We start from the raw sequence: 20407 nt of genomic DNA, 5'->3' as shown, positions 1-20407 counted from the left end.
ACAACACCACACTACCCATACAGTAGTCTTCAGTCTGTGGGCTACAACCCAACACTACCCATACAGTAGTCTTCAGTCTGTGGGCTACAACCCAACACTACCCATACAGTAGTCTTCAGTCTCTGGGCTACAACCCAACACTACCCATACAGTAGTCTTCAGTCTCTGGGCTACAACCCAACACTACCCATACAGTAGTCTTCAGTCTGTGGGCTACAACCCAACACTACCCATACAGTAGTCTTCAGTCTCTGGGCTACAACCCAACACTACCCATACAGTAGTCTTCAGTCTCTGGGCTACAACCCAACACTACCCATACAGTAGTCTTCAGTCTGTGGGCTACAACCCAACACTACCCATACAGTAGTCTTCAGTCTGTGGGCTACAACCCAACACTACCCATACAGTAGTCTTCAGTCTGTGGGCTACAACACAACACTACCCATACAGTAGTCTTCAGTCTCTGGGCTACAACCCAACACTACCCATACAGTAGTCTTCAGTCTGTGGGCTACAACACCACACTACCCATACAGTAGTCTTCAGTCTCTGGGCTACAACACCACACTACCCATACAGTAGTCTTCAGTCTCTGGGCTACAACACCACACTACCCATACAGTAGTCTTCAGTCTGTGGGCTACAACCCAACACTACCCATACAGTAGTCTTCAGTCTCTGGGCTACAACACCACACTACCCATACAGTAGTCTTCAGTCTGTGGGCTACAACCCAACACTACCCATACAGTAGTCTTCAGTCTCTGGGCTACAACACCACACTACCCATACAGTAGTCTTCAGTCTCTGGGCTACAACACCACACTACCCATACAGTAGTCTTCAGTCTCTGGGCTACAACCCAACACTACCCATACAGTAGTCTTCAGTCTCTGGGCTACAACCCAACACTACCCATACAGTAGTCTTCAGTCTGTGGGCTACAACACCACACTACCCATACAGTAGTCTTCAGTCTGTGGGCTACAACACCACACTACCCATACAGTAGTCTTCAGTCTCTGGGCTACAACCCAACACTACCCATACAGTAGTCTTCAGTCTGTGGGCTACAACACCACACTACCCATACAGTAGTCTTCAGTCAGCAGGCTACAACCCAACACTACCCATACAGTAGTCTTCAGTCTGTGGGCTACAACCCAACACTACCCATACAGTAGTCTTCAGTCTGTGGGCTACAACCCAACACTACCCATACAGTAGTCTTCAGTCTGTGGGCTACAACCCAACACTACCCATAAAGTAGTCTTCAGTCTGTGGGTTTACAACGCAACACTACCCATACAGTAGTCTTCAGTCTGTGGGCTACAACCCAACACTACCCATACAGTAGTCTTCAGTCTCTGGGCTACAGCCCAACACTACCCATACAGTAGTCTTCAGTCTGTGGGCTACTACACCACACTACCCATACAGTAGTCTTCAGTCTGTGGGCTACAACCCAACACTACCCATACAGTAGTCTTCAGTCTGTGGGCTACTACACCACACTACCCATACAGTAGTCTTCAGTCTGTGGGTTTACAACCCAACACTACCCATACAGTAGTCTTCAGTCTGTGGGCTACAACACCACACTACCCATACAGTAGTCTTCAGTCTGTGGGCTACAACCCAACACTACCCATACAGTAGTCTTCAGTCTGTGGGCTACAACACCACACTACCCATACAGTAGTCTTCAGTCTCTGGGCTACAACCCAACACTACCCATACAGTAGTCTTCAGTCTGTGGGCTACAACACCACACTACCCATACAGTAGTCTTCAGTCTGTGGGCTACAACACCACACTACCCATACAGTAGTCTTCAGTCTGTGGGCTACAACCCAACACTACCCATACAGTAGTCTTCAGTCTGTGGGTTTACAACCCAACACTACCCATACAGTAGTCTTCAGTCTGTGGGTTTACAACCCAACACTACCCATACAGTAGTCTTCAGTCTGTGGGCTACAACCCAACACTACCCATACAGTAGTCTTCAGTCTGTGGGCTACAACCCAACACTACCCATACAGTAGTCTTCAGTCTGTGGGCTACAACCCAACACTACCCATAAAGTAGTCTTCAGTCTGTGGGTTTACAACCCAACACTACCCATACAGTAGTCTTCAGTCTGTGGGCTACAACCCAACACTACCCATACAGTAGTCTTCAGTCTGTGGGCTACAACCCAACACTACCCATACAGTAGTCTTCAGTCTGTGGGCTACAACCCAACACTACCCATACAGTAGTCTTCAGTCTGTGGGCTACAACCCAACACTACCCATACAGTAGTCTTCAGTCTGTGGGCTACAACCCAACACTACCCATACAGTAGTCTTCAGTCTGTGGGCTAGGAATGCGGTTGAAGATAAAGGATAAAGAAGTAGCTTCTCTTTGTTGACAGAGGAAGTATGTCATCAAATGTCAACATTCCGTTGCAAGATGGTTGCCATGCCTCCCACACAAAAGTACACACACACAGACTAGCAAACAAGCCTTCGGACTGACATAAGACAAAACACACGTAGCATTACTCATAATGTGCCGTTAACAAAATGCAATGAAATATACTGCCTGAAATCACAACCCTTCATATGGAATAAATAATTTAAATGTAGTATTTTCTATTTTTGATTAATATACCGGCTGACATGAATTAATCATATCCTTTATCCGTCCTTTTAGCCCTTCAATCAATCCTTGGTTTTCCCAAATTATTATTCTGTGTATAACCATTGTTCAAAATCAAATTGTATTTGTCACATGCCCCAAATACAACAGGTGTAGTAGACCTTACAGTGAAGTGCTTACTTACAAGCCCTTAATTGGCAATGCAGTTTTAAGAAAAAGTAAGATAAGAATAACAAATAATTAAATAGCAGCAGTAAATAACAGCAACAGGGCTACATACAGGGGGTACCGATACAGAGTCAATGTGGAGGCTATATACAGGGGGTACCGATACAGAGTCAATGTGGAGGCTATATACAGGGGGTACCCGTACAGAGTCAATGTGGAGGCTATATACAGGGGGTACCGATACAGAGTCAATGTGGAGGCTATATACTGGGGGTACCGATACAGAGTCAATGTGGAGGCTATATACAGGGGGTACCGATACAGAGTCAATGTGGAGGCTATATACAGGGGGTACCGATACAGAGTCAATGTGGAGGCTATATACAGGGGGTACCGATACAGAGTCAATGTGGAGGCTATATACAGGGGGTACCGATACAGAGTCAATGTGGAGGCTATATACAGGGGGTACCGATACAGAGTCAATGTGGAGGCTATATGCAGGGGGTACCGGTACAGAGTCAATGTGGAGGCTACATACAGGGGGTACCGATACAGAGTCAATGTGGAGGCTATATACAGGGTGTTACGGTACAGAGTCAATGTGGAGGCTATATACAGGGGGTACCAGTACAGAGTCAATGTGGAGGCTATATACAGATGGTACCGGTACAGAGTCAATGTGGAGGCTATATACAGGTGGTACCGGCACAGAGTCAATGTGGAGGCTATATACATGGGGTACCGATACAGAGTCAATGTGGAGGCTATATACAGGGTGTTACGGTACAGAGTCAATGTGGAGGCTATATACAGGGGGTACCAGTACAGAGTCAATGTGGAGGCTATATACAGGGGGTACCGGTACAGAGTCAATGTGGAGGCTATATACAGGGGGTACCAGTACAGAGTCAATGTGGAGGCTATATACAGGGGGTACCGGTACAGAGTCAATGTGGAGGCTATATACAGGGTGTTACGGTACAGAGTCAATGTGGAGGCTATATACAGGGGGTACCAGTACAGAGTCAATGTGGAGGCTATATACAGGGGGTACCCGTACAGAGTCAATGTGGAGGCTATATACAGGGGGTACCGGTACAGAGTCAATGTGGAGGCTATATACAGGGGGTACCGGTACAGAGTCAATGTGGAGGCTATATACAGGGGGTACCGGTACAGAGTCAATGTGGAGGCTACATACAGGGGGTACCGGTACAGAGTCAATGTGGAGGCTATATACAGGGGGTACCAGTACAGAGTCAATGTGGAGGCTATATACAGGGGGTACCGGTACAAAGTCAATGTGGAGGCTATATACAGGGGGTACCGATACAGAGTCAATGTGGAGGCTATATACAGGGGTACCGGTACAGAGTCAATGTGGAGGCTATATACAGGGATACCGGTACAGAGTCAATGTGGAGGCTATATACAGGGGGTACCGGTACAAAGTCAATGTGGAGGCTATATACAGGGGGTACCGGTACAGAGTCAATGTGGAGGCTATATACAGGGGTACCGGTACAGAGTCAATGTGGAGGCTATATACAGGGGTACCGGTACAGAGTCAATGTGGAGGCTATATACAGGGTGTTACGGTACAGAGTCAATGTGGAGGCTATATACAGGTGGTACCAGTACAGAGTCAATGTGGAGGCTATGTACTGGTACAGAGTCAATGTGGAGGCTATATACAGGGGGTACCGGTGTCGAGGTCAGTGTACATGTAGGTAGAGTTGTTACAGTGACTATGGATAGATAATAACAGACAGTAGCAGCAGCGTGGGGGGTTGATGTAAGTAGTCTGGGTAGCCATTTGATTAGCTGTTCAGGAGTCTTATGGCTTGTGGGTAGAAGCTGTTTAGAAGCCTCTTGGACCTAGACTTGGCGCTCTGGTACCGCTTGCCGTGTGGTGGCAGATAGAACAGTCTATGACCAGGGTGACTGGAGTCTTTGACCATTTTAAGGGCCTTCCTCTGACACCGCCTGGTATTGAGGTCCTGGATGGAAGGAAGCTTGGCCCCGGTGATGTACTGGGCCGTACGCACTACCCTCTGTATGCCTTGCGGTCGGAGGCTGAGTAGTTGCCATACCAGGAAGTGATGCTCTCGATGGCGCAGCTCTAAAAACCTTTTGAGGATCTGAGGATCCTTGACAAATCTTTTCAGTGTCCCGAGGGGGAAGAGGTTTTGTCAGTGTCCCCTCTTCACGAATATCTTGGTGTGCTTGGACCATGTTAGTTTGTTGTTGATGTGGACGCCAAGGAATTTGAAGCTCTCAACCAGCTCCACTACAGCCCCGTCGATGAGAATGGGGGCGTGCTCGGTCCTCCTTTTCCTGTAGTCCACAATCATTTCCTTTGTCTTGATCACGTTGAGGGAGAGGTTGTTGTCCTGGCACCACACTGCCAGGTCTCTGACCTCCCCCTATAGGCTGTCTCATCGTTGTCTGTGATCAGGCTGACACTGTTGTGTCATCATCAAACTGAATGATGGTGTTGGAGTCGTGCCTGGCCATGCAGTCATGAGTGAACAGGGAATACAGGAGGGAACTGGGCACGCACCCCTGAGGGGTACCTGTGTTGAGGATCAGCTTGGCGGATGTGTTGTTAACTCCCCTTACCACCTGGGGGCGGCCTGTCAGGAAGTCCAGGATCCAGTTGCAGAGGGAGGTGTTTAGTTCCAGGGTCCTTAACTTAGTGATGAGCTTTGAGGGCACTAGGGTGTTGATCGCTGAGCTGTAGTCAATGAATAGCATTCTCACATAGGTGTTCCTTTTGTCCAGGTGGGAAAGGGCAGCGTGGAGTGCAATAGAGATTGCATCATCTGTGGATCTGTTTGGGCGTTATGCAAATTAGAGTGGGTCTAGGGTTTCTGGGATAATGGTGTTGATGTGAGCACTGACCAGCCTTTCAAAGCATTTCATGGCTACAGATGTGAGTGCTACAGGTCGGTAGTTATTTAGGCAGGTTACCTTAGTGTTCTTGGGCACAGGGACTATGGTTGTCTGCTTGAAACATGTTGGTATTACAGACTCAGACAGGGAGAGGTTGAAAATGTCAGTGAAGACACTTTCCAGTTGTTCAGCTCATGCCCGGAGCACACGTCCTGGTAACCCGTCTGGCCCTGCGGCCTTGTGAATGTTGACCTATTTAAAGTTCTTACTCACATCGGCTGCAGAGAGCGTGATCACGCAGTCGTCCGGAACAGCTGATGCTCTCATGCATGTTTCAGTGTTACTTGCCTCGAAGCGAGTATCGAAGTAATTTAGCTCGTCTGGTAGTCTTGTGTCACTGGGCAGCTCTCAGCTGTGCTTCCCCTTGTAGTCTGTAATGGTTTGCAAGCCCTACCACATCCGATGAGCATCGGAGCCGGTGTAGTAGGATTCGATCTCAGTCCTGTATTGACACTTTGCCTGTTTGATGGTTCGTCGGAGGGCATAGCGGGATTTCTTATAAACTTCCGGGTTAGAGTCCAGTTCCTTGAAAGCGTCAGCTCTACCCTTTTCCTCAGTGTGAATGTTGCCTGTAATCCATGGCTTCTGGTTGGAGTATGTACGTACAGTCACTGTGGGTACGATGTCATCGATGCACTTATTGATAAAGCCAGCGACTGATGGTGGTGTACTCCTCAATGCCATTGGAATAATCCCAGAACATGTTCCAGTCTGTGCTAGTAAAACAGTCCTGTAGTTTAGCATCTGCTTCATATAACCACTTTTTTTTGCTAGCAGAAGGGAAGGGCAGATTAGCCACTCGTCGCCTGATCCTGATCTCTTTCCGCAAAACCCATGATTCCATTTCCAGTGAATCCCGGGGATCTGGGCCTGGTCGGGTGTCCTTAGTATATCCCTCGCGTCAGACTCATTGAAGGAAGAAAAACTCCTCTCCAATTTGAGGTGGGTAATCCCACTTCTGATGTCCAGAAGCTCTTTTCGGCAGCAGCAACATTATGTACAAAACAAGTTACGAACAACGCGGAAAAATAAACAAAATAACATGTTTGGTTAAGAGCCGATAAGACGGAAGCCCTCCCTCCGGCACCATCTTGTTACGCTTCTTATTCTGTATATGAACATTATTATGCATATTATTTTATATATAACCATTATTCTGTATAACCATTATTCTGTATATAACCATTATTCTGTATATAACCATTATTCTGTATATAACCATTATTCTGTATATAACCATTATTCTGTATATAACCATTATTCTGTATATGAACATTATTATGCATATTATTTTCTATATAACCATTATTCTCTATATAACCATTATTCTGTATAACCATTATTCTCTATATAACCATTATTCTGTATATGAACATTATTATGCATATTATTTTCTATATAACCATTATTCTGTATATAACCATTATTCTGTATATAACCATTATTCTGTATATGAACATTATTATGCATATTATTTTCTATATAACCATTATTCTGTATATAACCATTATTCTGTATAACCATTATTCTGTATATAACCATTATTCTGTATATAACCATTATTCTGTATATGAACATTATTATGCATATTATTTTCTATATAACCATTATTCTGTATATAACCATTATTCTGTATAACCATTATTCTGTATATAACCATTATTCTGTATATGACCATTATTCTGTATATAACCATTATTCTGTATAACCATTATTCTGTATAACCATTATTCTGTATATAACCATTATTCTGTATATGACCATTATTCTGTATAACCATTATTCTGTATATAACCATTATTCTGTATATGACCATTATTATGCATATTATTTTCTATATAACCATAATTCTCTATATAACCATTATTCTGTATAACCATTATTCTGTATATAGCCATTATTCTGTATATGACCATTATTATGCATATTATTTTCTATATAACCATTATTCTCTATATAACCATTATTCTGTATAACCATTATTCTGTATAACCATTATTCTGTATATAACCATTATTCTGTATAACCATTATTCTGTATATAACCATTATTCTGTATATGACCATTATTATGCATATTATTTTCTATATAACCATTATTCTGTATATAACCACTATTCTGTATAACCATTATTCTGTATAACCATTATTCTGTATATAACCATTATTCTGTATAACCATTATTCTGTATATAACCATTATTCTGTATATGACCATTATTATGCATATTATTTTATATATAACCATTATTCTGTATATAACCATTATTCTGTATATAACCATTATTCTGTATATGAACATTATTATGCATATTATTTTCTATATAACCATTATTCTGTATATAACCATTATTCTGTATAACCATTATTCTGTATATAACCATTATTCTGTATATGACCATTATTCTGTATATAACCATTATTCTGTATAACCATTATTCTGTATATAACCATTATTCTGTATATGACCATTATTCTGTATATGACCATTATTCTGTATAACCATTATTCTGTATATAACCATTATTCTGTATATGACCATTATTATGCATATTATTTTCTATATAACCATAATTCTCTATATAACCATTATTCTGTATAACCATTATTCTGTATATAGCCATTATTCTGTATATGACCATTATTATGCATATTATTTTCTATATAACCATTATTCTCTATATAACCATTATTCTGTATAACCATTATTCTGTATAACCATTATTCTGTATATAACCATTATTCTGTATAACCATTATTCTGTATATAACCATTATTCTGTATATGACCATTATTATGCATATTATTTTCTATATAACCATTATTCTGTATATAACCACTATTCTGTATAACCATTATTCTGTATAACCATTATTCTGTATATAACCATTATTCTGTATAACCATTATTCTGTATATAACCATTATTCTGTATATGACCATTATTATGCATATTATTTTCTATATAACCATTATTCTGTATATAACCATTATTCTGCATATAAACCATTATTCTGTATAACCATTATTCTGTATAACCATTATTCTGTATATAACCATTATTCTGTATATGACCATTATTATGCATATTATTTTCTATATAACCATTATTCTCTATATAACCATTATTCTGTATAACCATTATTCTGTATATAACCATTATTCTGTATAACCATTATTCTGTATATAACCATTATTCTGTATATGACCATTATTATGCATATTATTTTCTATATAACCATTATTCTGTATATAACCATTATTCTGTATATAACCATTATTCTGTATATAACCATTATTCTGTATATGACCATTATTATGCATATTATTTTCTATATAACCATTATTCTCTATATAACCATTATTCTGTATAACCATTATTCTGTATAACCATTATTCTGTATAACCATTATTCTGTATATAACCATTATTCTGTATATGACCATTATTATGCATATTATTTTCTATATAACCATTATTCTGTATATAACCATTATTCTGTATAACCATTATTCTGTATATAACCATTATTCTGTATATTACCATTATTATGCATATTATTTTCTATATAACCATTATTCTGTATAACCATTATTCTGTATATAACAATTATTCTGTATATAACAATTATTCTGTATATAACCATTATTCTGTATATAACCATTATTCTGTATATAACCATTATTCTGTATATAACCATTATTCTGTATATAACCATTATTCTGTGTATAACCATTATTCTGTATAACCATTATTCTGTATATAACCATTATTCTGTATAACCATTATTCTGTATATAACCATTATTCTAATAATAATAATAATAATATAATAATAATTATTATTATTATTCTGTATAACCATTATTCTGTATATAACCATTATTCTGTATATAACCATTATTCTGTATAACCATTATTCTGTGTATAACCATTATTCTGTATAAACATTATTCTGTATAACCATTATTCTGTATATAACCATTACTCTGTATATAACCATTATTCTGTATAACCATGATTCTGTATATAACCATTGTTTTCTATATAACCATTATTCTGTGTAACCATTATTCTGTATATAACCATTATTCTGTATAACCATTATTCTGTATATAACCATTATTCTGTATATAACCATTATTCTGTATATAACCATTACTCTGTATATAACCATTATTCAGCATATAACCATTACTCTGTATTTTATTCTGTATATAACCATTATTCTGTATTTTATTCTGTATATATAATATAACTGCCCAGTGGAGACAGAAACATATTGAGACCCTGTACGTGCCTGGTACTGTATCCCTGGTACTGTATCCCTGGCACTGTATCCCTGTCACTGTATCCCTGGTACTGTATCCCTGGTACTGTATCTCTGGCACTGTATCCCTGTCACTGTATCCCTGGTACTGTATCCTTGCACTGTATCCCTGGCACTGTATCCCTGGTACTGTATCCCTGGTACTGTATCCCTGGTACTGTATCCCTGGTACTGTATCCCTGGTACTGTATCCCTGGTACTGTATCCCTGTCACTGTATCCCTGGTACTGTATCCCTGGTACTGTATCCCTGTCACTGTATCCCTGGTACTGTATCCCTGGTACTGTATCCCTGGTACTGTATCCCTGGTACTGTATCCCTGTTCACTATATCCCTGGTACTGTATCCCTGGTTATGTATCCCTGGTACTGTATCCCTGGTACTGTATCCCTGGCACTGTATCCCTGGTACTGTATCCCTGGTTATGTATCCCTGGTACTGTATCCCTGGTACTGTATCCCTGTCACTGTATCCCTGGTACTGTATCCCTGGTACTGTATCCCTGTCACTGTATCCCTGGTACTGTATCCCTGGTACTGTATCCCTGTTCACTATATCCCTGGTACTGTATCCCTGGTACTGTATCCCTGTTCACTATATCCCTGGTACTGTATCCCTGGTTATGTATCCCTGGTACTGTATCCCTGGTACTGTATCCCTGGCACTGTATCCCTGGCACTGTATCCCTGGCACTGTATCCCTGGCACTGTATCCCTGTCACTGTATCCCTGGCACTGTATCCCTGTCACTGTATCCTTGTCACTGTATCCCTGGCACTGTATCCCTGTCACTGTATCCCTGTCACTCATCACTGCCGGCCTGGGTTGATTTGATTACCTCCCTGAATTAAGTATGCACAATTGAGACCCAGAGAGATCGATATGAATCAGGTTGAAGAACTCAATTGAGTACAAAACTATTTTGCAAAGGTGGAAACTATCCAAGAGAGTTGGTTGTAAATAAACTCAAGGTCTATCCAGGCATCTCCTATCCCTCTGATCCTTATCGCCAACACATAGGGAGACATGGACTGCCCAAGATCCTTATAGAATAGAAACAGGATCATTTTTTTTTTTACCTCTTTCTCTCTTGTTAAATTCTCACATTTTTTGAAGAATGAACACAAGTTAATTAACAGCCTAAAAAAACAAGACATTGACAACATGGCATTGCTATAATATACTATCCACCAGCCTCTTCGCTGCCGTGACACGGTCATGTAGACTACATTCATATCTGCGAATGTTCATATTTCTGAGTCTTTCTTTAATAGAAAACTTGTCAGGTAACATCGACCCATTCAGCATGCTGTGGGCCATTCAGAATGCTGTGGCCCATTCAGAATGCTGTGGGCCATTCAGAATGCTGTGGGCCATTCAGAATGCTGTGGGCCATTCAGAATGCTGTGGGCCATTCAGAATGCTGTGGGCCATTCAGAATGCTGTGGGCCATTCAGAATGCTGTGGGCCATTCAGAATGCTGTGGGCCATTCAGAATGCTGTGGGCCATTCAGAATGCTGTGGGCCATTCAGAATGCTGTGGGCCATTCAGAATGCTGTGGGCCAGAATGCTGTGTGCCATTCAGAATGCTGTGGGCCATTCAGAATGCTGTGGGCCATTCAGAATGCTGTGGGCCATTCAGAATGCTGTGGGCCATTCAGAATGCTGTGGGCCATTCAGAATGCTGTGGGCCATTCAGAATGCTGTGGGCCATTCAGAATGCTGTGGGCCATTCAGAATGCTGTGGGCCATTCAGAATGCTGTGTGCCATTCAGAATGCTGTGGGCCATTCAGAATGCTGTGGGCCATTCAGAATGCTGTGGGCCATTCAGAATGCTGTGAGCCATTCAGAATGCTGTGGGCCATTCAGAATGCTGTGGCCCATTCAGAATGCTGTGGGCCATTCAGAATGCTGTGTGCCATTCAGAATGCTGTAGGCCATTCAGAATGCTGTGGGCCATTCAGAATGCTGTGGGCCATTCAGAATGCTGTGAGCCATTCAGAATGCTGTGGGCCATTCAGAATGCTGTGGCCCATTCAGAATGCTGTGGGCCATTCAGAATGCTGTGGCCCATTCAGAATGCTGTGGCCCATTCAGAATGCTGTGGCCCATTCAGAATGCTGTAGGCCATTCAGAATGCTGTGGGCCATTCAGAATGCTGTGGGCCATTCAGAATGCTGTGGGCCATTCAGAATGCTGTGGGCTCTGTCCATTGTGCTGGGGAAAAGGCTACCATTGGGCACCCATTGGATTCAGACTTCTTTCTGTACTGCAGGTTCTTAATGTGCAACACATCTTAGTCCACTGAGCTCTCTCTCTCTGTCACCAACGAGCTCTCTCTCTCTGTCACCACTGAGCTCTCTCTCTCTGTCACCACTGAGCTCTCTCTCTGTCACCACCGAGCTCTCTCTCTCTGTCACCAACGAGCTCTCTCTCTGTCACCAACGAGCTCTCTCTCTCTGTCACCAACGAGCTCTCTCTCTCTGTCACCACCGAGCTCTCTCTCTCTGTCACCACTGAGCTCTCTCTCTCTGTCACCAACGAGCTCTCTCTCTCTGTCACCAACGAGCTCTCTCTCTCTGTCACCAACGAGCTCTCTCTCTCTGTCACCACCGAGCTCTCTCTCTCTGTCACCACTGAGCTCTCTCTCTGTCACCACTGAGCTCTCTCTCTGTCACCACCGAGCTCTCTCTCTGTCACCACCGAGCTCTCTCTCTATGTCACCAACGAGCTCTCTCTCTATGTCACCAACGAGCTCTCTCTCTCTGTCACCAACGAGCTCTCTCACTCTCTCTGTCACCACCGAGCTCTCTCTCTCTGTCACCAACGAGCTCTCTCTCTCTCTCTGTCACCACCGAGCTCTCTCTCTGTCACCAACGAGCTCTCTCTCTCTGTCACCAACGAGCTCTCTCTCTCTCTCTGTCACCACTGAGCTCTCTCTCTCTGTCACCACCGAGCTCTCTCTCTCTGTCACCACTGAGCTCTCTCTCTCTGTCACCACCGAGCTCTCTCTCTCTGTCACCAACGAGCTCTCTCTCTCTCTCTCTCTCTGTCACCACCGAGCTCTCTCTCTCTGTCACCAACGAGCTCTCTCTCTCTCTCTGTCACCACCGAGCTCTCTCTCTCTGTCACCACCGAGCTCTCTCTCTCTGTCACCACCGAGCTCTCTCTCTCTGTCACCACCGAGCTCTCTCTCTCTGTCACCAACGAGCTCTCTCTCTCTGTCACCACTGAGCTCTCTCTCTGTCACCACTGAGCTCTCTCTCTCTGTCACCACCGAGCTCTCTCTCTCTCTCTCTCTCTGTCACCACCGAGCTCTCTCTCTCTGTCACCACCGAGCTCTCTCTCTCTGTCACCACCGAGCTCTCTCTCTCTGTCACCACCGAGCTCTCCCATCACTCTTGCTGTGAAATGTGAAACAAACAAAAAAACAGAACTTACAAGATTCTACCAGAAGGTGGCAGTATTCACTGACAATATTCTCTCAGAGTGACACCACTGATATGCTTGTAATGGCAATAGTGAGTGACTTCTTGCTAACTGGGTCTTTTACCTAAAAGGCTTCATTAAAACAGATTCAAAAACAACGCCCCCATTTCCATCTGGATATGATAGATTATTTCACAATCATTAGACAGCGTTCAGTAACTCTAATAACTCGCCTAGGCCAGTTATTAGAGGGGGAAAAAGGCACTAATCATGATCATGTTCAGACAATATATATTATCAGGATATAGAAACTGACATATTTAATAATGCATAAAAAATGTAGCTTGTTACAGTGTTAAGCTTGTCGCAGTGTTAAGCTTGTTACAGTGTTAAGCTTGTTACAGTGCTAAGCTTGTTACAGTGTTAAGCTTGTTGCAGTGTTAAGCTTGTTACAGTGTTAAGCTTGTCACAGTGCTAAGCGTGTTGCAGTGCTAAGCGTGTTGCAGTGGTAAGCTTGTTACAGTGTTAAGCTTGTCACAGTGTTAAGCTTGTTACAGTGTTAAGCTTGTTGCAGTGTTAAGCTTGTTACAGTGTTAAGCTTGTCACAGTGCTAAGCGTGTTGCAGTGCTAAGCGTGTTGCAGTGGTAAGCGTGTTACAGTGTTAAGTTTGTCACAGTGTTAAGCTTGTCACAGTGTTAAGCTTGTTACAGTGCTAAGCTTGTTACAGTGTTAAGCTTGTTACAGTGTTAAGCTTGTTACAGTGTTAAGCTTGTCACAGTGTTAAGCTTGTTACAGTGTTAAGCGTGTTGCAGTGTTAAGCTTGTCACAGTGTTAAGCTTGTCACAGTGTTAAGCTTGTTACAGTGCTAAGCTTGTTACAGTGCTAAGCGTGTTGCAGTGTTAAGCTTGTCACAGTGTTAAGCTTGTCACAGTGTTAAGCGTGCTGCAGTGTTAAGCTTGTTACAGTGTTAAGCTTGTTACAGTGTTAAGCGTGTTGCAGTGTTAAGCTTGTCACAGTGTTAAGCTTGTCACAGTGTTAAGCTTGTTACAGTGCTAAGCTTGTTACAGTGCTAAGCGTGTTGCAGTGTTAAGCTTGTCACAGTGTTAAGCTTGTTACAGTGCTAAGCTCGTTGCAGTGCTAAGCTTGTTACAGTGCTAAGCTTGTTACAGTGCTAAGCGTGTTGCAGTGTTAAGCTTGTCACAGTGTTAAGCTTGTTACAGTGCTAAGCTTGTTGCAGTGTTAAGCTTGTCACAGTGTTAAGCTTGTTACAGTGCTAAGCTTGTTGCAGTGTTAAGCTTGTTACCCAAGTTTGGACACACCTTCTCATTCCAGGGTTTTTCTTTATTTTTTAAAAACTATTTTCTACATTGTAGAATAATAGTGAAAACATCGAAACTATGAAATAACACATATGGAATCATGTAGTAACCAAAAAAGGGTTAAATAAATAATATATATATTTTATATTTGAGATTCTTCAAAGTAGCCACCCTTTGCCTTGACGACACCCTCTTGGCATTCTGTCTGTGTTGTGATAATTGCATGGTTTGCTCTTTAACCTACTAATTCATATGCCTTTCGACAGTGATATATATATATATATATATATATATATATATATATATATATATATATATATATATATATATATATGTACTATAGGCCTAAAGGCAGAGACAATAGGAAAACAGAGTGGCAGAATGAATTCAACCGCACCTTTGTTTTCTGACAAAACCGGATAGCAACCTCTGTCCAGTGAAGTCCACAAAGCATATTGCATGTGCAGTAACATGATCTACAGCGTGGTCAAACAAGTTACTGGTTGAGACTTTATCGTACCACTAAACAACTATTGATTTCGAACCACAGAGAGTTACTGCAAGTCGCAAGGAAAACAGGAGCTGCCTTCACTTATTCCAGCAACATTTCGACTTCAACATTTCAACATCATCAAATCACCTCTGCTTAGTCTAATACAGTGACCATTAAAATGCACCAAAACGATTTAGTCCAATCAACGTAAGCTAAATATGATGTGGCTGTCCGTGGTTCTGATTTCTCTGTGTGTGTGTGTGTGTGTGTGTGTGTGTGTGTGTGTGTGTGTGTGTGTGTGTGTGTGTGTGTGTGTGTGTGTGTGTGTGTGTGTGTGTGTGTGTGTGTGTGTGTGCGTGCTTGTTCAGGCAAGTAAAAAAACATGTAGAGAAACGCCCATTCCATCCTCCTCTCTTTCATGTTGAGGAAACAGTCTATCCCTCTGTCATACAGAGTATTTGTTGTTGTCCAAGGCTACTTGGCTAAAATGCTTGATCACTAGCCTAACTTCCATTTATGGGCAACGTTAGCTAGTTAACATTAGCCTTCTACATCTAGTTGCATATTGAACTTCCATCCTCTCAGGCCAGGGGCACAACAATGTATGAGTTAATGGTTGGATCAGAATCTCCGTTATAATCATTGGCCAGTGTGGAGAATTAAGTAAAACCACAAGTCTAAATCCCTATCTCCAACCATGGCTAATTCAGGAAAGGGACAGTTTTAGCTAGCTCAATGCTGATTGGCAAATATTTTATATTTTTTTACCAAGGGAGGCCAGATGCTCGCTGGCTTTCCTTGCCTTCAATGCTACGGGCTGCAACAATGTCATTCTCTTTTGGACCAGACAGCATCAGATAGATGTCCTACACATATTGAGACAGAGGGGGGCGCTGTTTCGCTCCCTCAGATGCTTTCTCCGGTAGAGATACATTCAGCCTCTTGCGAATTGAAATAAAATGATCAAACACAGACAGTTAGAAAGATAAATTATTTTATGTATTTACATTTTTTTCTTGGGCAATTCTTTTTGAACACAACTGCCTCACGAGTGTCAAGGCTTTCAATTCCTTTTTACTAATAAAATAAAACTAAAACTAAGGCTATTCACACTGTGGATGCAAACTTTCGTCTTTGTGATTCATCTTGAATACTAGAAATGGGAGCGTAGCCTATTTGTTACTGCTATTCTAACTATCGCATTAAATAAATCTCAATTTACATTTCATGGCCGTAAATGATGTCACAATAGGCTACTGTTGCCTAGGTTTCCTTCAGATTACTGATTTAAAATTTAAAAAACATCAACAAGGCTTCCCGATATAACCACAACACCGAGGCCAACACCTTTGTGTGATGATGAAATTATCTCTCATAATTTATCTCCCCCCACACCCCCCCGAGCAATTGCTAACCCAGGACGCACCAAAGCTGCCTACACATCTACGTGTAAAAGGAGAAATCACCTCTGACAATGAAAGTCCACACTCCAGTGATTCAATCAAGCTTTCTTTCCACGGAGGACAGGTTACAGTAGGATCAAAAACGTAATTATATTATTCAGGGAGAAGGGTTTACCGTTTTCAGAGGAGAGGAAAATTAGGCGTTAACTTAGGGGTTTTCTTTATGAGGTTCAATTAATAGCCTATGATCGATAAGGTAGTGTTCCCCCTCTCTTTTATCGGAGGGATAACGGCCCTCCTTACTCATGGTTAGGAACACCTTCCTAATACTGAGTTGCACCCCCCACACCCCTCCCTTTGACCTCAGAACAGCCTCAATTCGTCAGGGCATGGGATTCTATTTTTATTTAATTTATTTTTATTTAACCTTTAAGAACATATTCATATTTACAATGACCTCGACAAGGTGTTGAAAGCGTTCCACATGGATGCTGGTCCATGTTGACTCTACAAGGTGTTGAAAGCGTTCCACAGGGATGCTGGCCCATGTTGACTCTACAAGGTGTAGAAAGCGTTCCACAGGGATGCTGGCCCATGTTGACTCTACAAGGTGTTGAAAGCGTTCCACATGGATGCTGGCCCATGTTGACTCTACAAGGTGTAGAAAGCGTTCCACAGGGATGCTGGCCCATGTTGACTCTACAAGGTGTTGAAAGCGTTCCACAGGGATGCTGGTCCATGTTGACTCTACAAGGTGTTGAAAGCGTTCCACATGGATGCTGGTCCATGTTGACTCGACAAGGTGTTGAAAGCGTTCCACATGGATGCTGGCCCATGTTGACTCTACAAGGTGTTGAAAGCGTTCCACATGGATGCTGGCCCATGTTGACTCTACAAGGTGTTGATGGATGCTGGCCCATGTTGACTCTACAAGGTGTTGAAAGCGTTCCACATGGATGCTGGCCCATGGACACTGGTGTTGAAAGCGTTCCACAGGGATGCTGGCCCATGTTGACTCTACAAGGTGTTGAAAGCGTTCCACATGGATGCTGGCCCATGTTGACTCTCAAGGTGTTGACAACAGGGATGCTGGCCCATGTTGACTCTACAAGGTGTTGAAAGCGTTCCACAGGGATGCTGGCCCATGTTGACTCTACAAGGTGTTGAAAGCGTTCTACAGGGATGCTGGCCCATGTTGACTCTACAAGGTGTTGAAAGCGTTCCACATGGATGCTGGCCCATGTTGACTCTACAAGGTGTTGAAAGCGTTCCACATGGATGCTGGCCCATGTTGACTCTCTACAAGGTGTTGAAAGCGTTCCACATGGATGCTGGCCCATGTTGACTCTCTACAAGGTGTTGAAAGCGTTCCACATGGATGCTGGCCCATGTTGACTCTCTACAAGGTGTTGAAAGCGTTCCACATGGATGCTGGCCCATGTTGACTCTCTACAAGGTGTTGAAAGCGTTCCACAGGGATGCTGGCCCATGTTGACTCTACAAGGTGTTGAAAGCGTTCCACATGGATGCTGGCCCATGTTGACTCTCTACAAGGTGTTGAAAGCGTTCCACAGGGATGCTGGCCCATGTTGACTCTCTACAAGGTGTTGAAAGCGTTCCACATGGATGCTGGCCCATGTTGACTCTCTACAAGGTGTTGATGGATGCTGGCCCATGTTGACTCTCTACAAGGTGTTGAAAGCGTTCCACATGGATGCTGGCCCATGTTGACTGACTTCCACAGGGATGCTGGCCCATGTTGACTCTCTACAAGGTGTTGAAAGCGTTCCATAGGGATGCTGGCCCATGTTGACTCTACAAGGTGTTGAAAGCGTTCCACATGGATGCTGGCCCATGTTGACTCTCTACAAGGTGTTGAAAGCGTTCCACATGGATGCTGGCCCATGTTGACTCTCTACAAGGTGTTGAAAGCGTTCCACATGGATGCTGGCCCATGTTGACTCTCTACAAGGTGTTGAAAGCGTTCCACATGGACGCTGGCCCATGTTGACTCCAATTCTTCCCACAGTTGTGGTCAAGTTGGCTGGATGTCCTTTGGTTGGTGGCCCCTGCTTGATACACACGGGAAACTGTTGAGGTTTTAAAATCCTTCTTTAACCTTTTATAGTCTCCTCTCTTTCACTCTCTTATTATTATTAGTATTATTATATTATTACCTACATGGATTGAAGTGGTTTTAAAATGTGACATCAATTAAGGGATCATAGCTTTAACCTGGATTCACCTGGTCTGTCTATGACATGGACAGAGCAGGTGTTGCTAAGGTTTCGTACACCCAGTGTATATCAGGATGTGATGCATTTCTACTGGCACACTGCCAAGCGCATAGCGAGATCCACCGGTTGAAGTTGGAATGGCATTATCAGTCAGGATTAGGCGGCTGCCGACAGTGGCAGGATTAGGCGGCTGCCGACAGTGGCAGAATGACAGGGCGACATTTTCTGAGCTAAACTGAACCAAGACACACCTCCAAAAAACACATATAACCTATTAACTATAAACATAATTCTGCCCCAAAATAATAATTTATCTCAACCATATGGGCTTTTTGGGTGAGCACTAATGCCACCCTGTGGTAAGCAGTGCCCACTTTGTCAAAGGGACCCAAAATAATAATTTATTCAACCATATGGGCTTTTTAGGTGAGCACTAATGCCGCCCTGTGGTAAGCAGTGCCCACTTTGTCAAAGGCAAAGGGACACAAAATACGAATCTTGTCCATTCCCAGCATGCCTCTGTGCTATTGGAGGGATCCATCGCTGCTGCGCTCCACTAACAGTCCGTCAAAATAATATCATCTAACATCAATCATGTAGCAGATACAGGATGTGGTAGAAAGGCCTTTTCTGTAGCCTTCAGGCTGGAGATAAAATGGATGACAATGGAATGAGACGGACACATCATGCATTTTACATCATGCAGGTTTCTCCAATCAAATAGCCTATCCTGAATGGTGGCCAATCAAATAGCCTAAGCTGGATGGTGGCCAATCAAATAGCCTATCCTGAATGGTGGCCAATCAAATAGCCTAACCTGAATGGTGGCCAATCAAATAGCCTAACCTGAATGGTGGCCAATCAAATAGCCTAACCTGAATGGTGGCCAATCAAATAGCCTAACCTGAATGGTGGCCAATCAAAGAGCCTAACCTGAATGGTGGCCAATCAAATAGCCTAACCTGAATGGTGGCCAATCAAATAGCCTAACCTGAATGGTGGCCAATCAAATAGCCTAACCTGAATGGTGGCCAATCAAATAGCCTAACCTGAATGGTGGCCAATCAAATAGCCTAACCTGAATGGTGGCCAATCAAATAGCCTAACCTGAATGGTGGCCAAACAAATAGTCTAACCTGAATGGTGGCCAATCAAATAGCTTAACCTGAATGGTGGCCAATCAAATAGCCTAACCTGAATGGTGGCCAATCAAATAGCTTAACCTGAATGGTGGCCAATCAAATAGCCTAACCTGAATGGTGGCCAATCAAATAGCCTAACCTGAATGGTGGCCAATCAAATAGCAGAACCTGAATGGTGGCCAATCAAATAGCTTAACCTGAATGGTGGCCAATCAAATATCCTAACCTGAATGGTGGCCAATCAAATAGCTTAACCTGAATGGTGGCCAATCAAATAGCCTA

General features: G+C 42.7%; 1 protein-coding gene and 1 long non-coding RNA gene across 7 annotated transcripts in view; one reads left to right on the top strand and one right to left on the bottom strand.

Moving 5' to 3' along the window:
• Nucleotides 1-20407, bottom strand: part of LOC127931874 (one cut domain family member 2-like) — a 53451-nt gene that overhangs the window by 10354 nt on the left and 22690 nt on the right. The gene's annotated exons all lie outside the window — the stretch shown is intronic.
• LOC127931655 (uncharacterized) lies at nt 17218-18702 on the top strand. Of its 6 annotated transcripts, none has more exons than XR_008142231.1 (5): nt 17218-17356; nt 17405-17500; nt 17859-18052; nt 18203-18250; nt 18521-18702. It is a non-coding gene; the product is annotated as an uncharacterized LOC127931655 (long non-coding RNA). The 6 variants fall into 6 exon arrangements; XR_008142232.1 differs by lacking the exon at nt 18521-18702 and adding an exon at nt 18301-18385; XR_008142229.1 differs by lacking the exon at nt 18521-18702 and having other exon boundaries at nt 17859-17906; nt 18153-18392.

This window comes from Oncorhynchus keta, chromosome 9, assembly GCF_023373465.1.
Source record: "Oncorhynchus keta strain PuntledgeMale-10-30-2019 chromosome 9, Oket_V2, whole genome shotgun sequence".
Classification (NCBI taxonomy): domain Eukaryota; kingdom Metazoa; phylum Chordata; class Actinopteri; order Salmoniformes; family Salmonidae; genus Oncorhynchus; species Oncorhynchus keta.
This window is presented reverse-complemented; position numbering and strand designations above follow the sequence as displayed.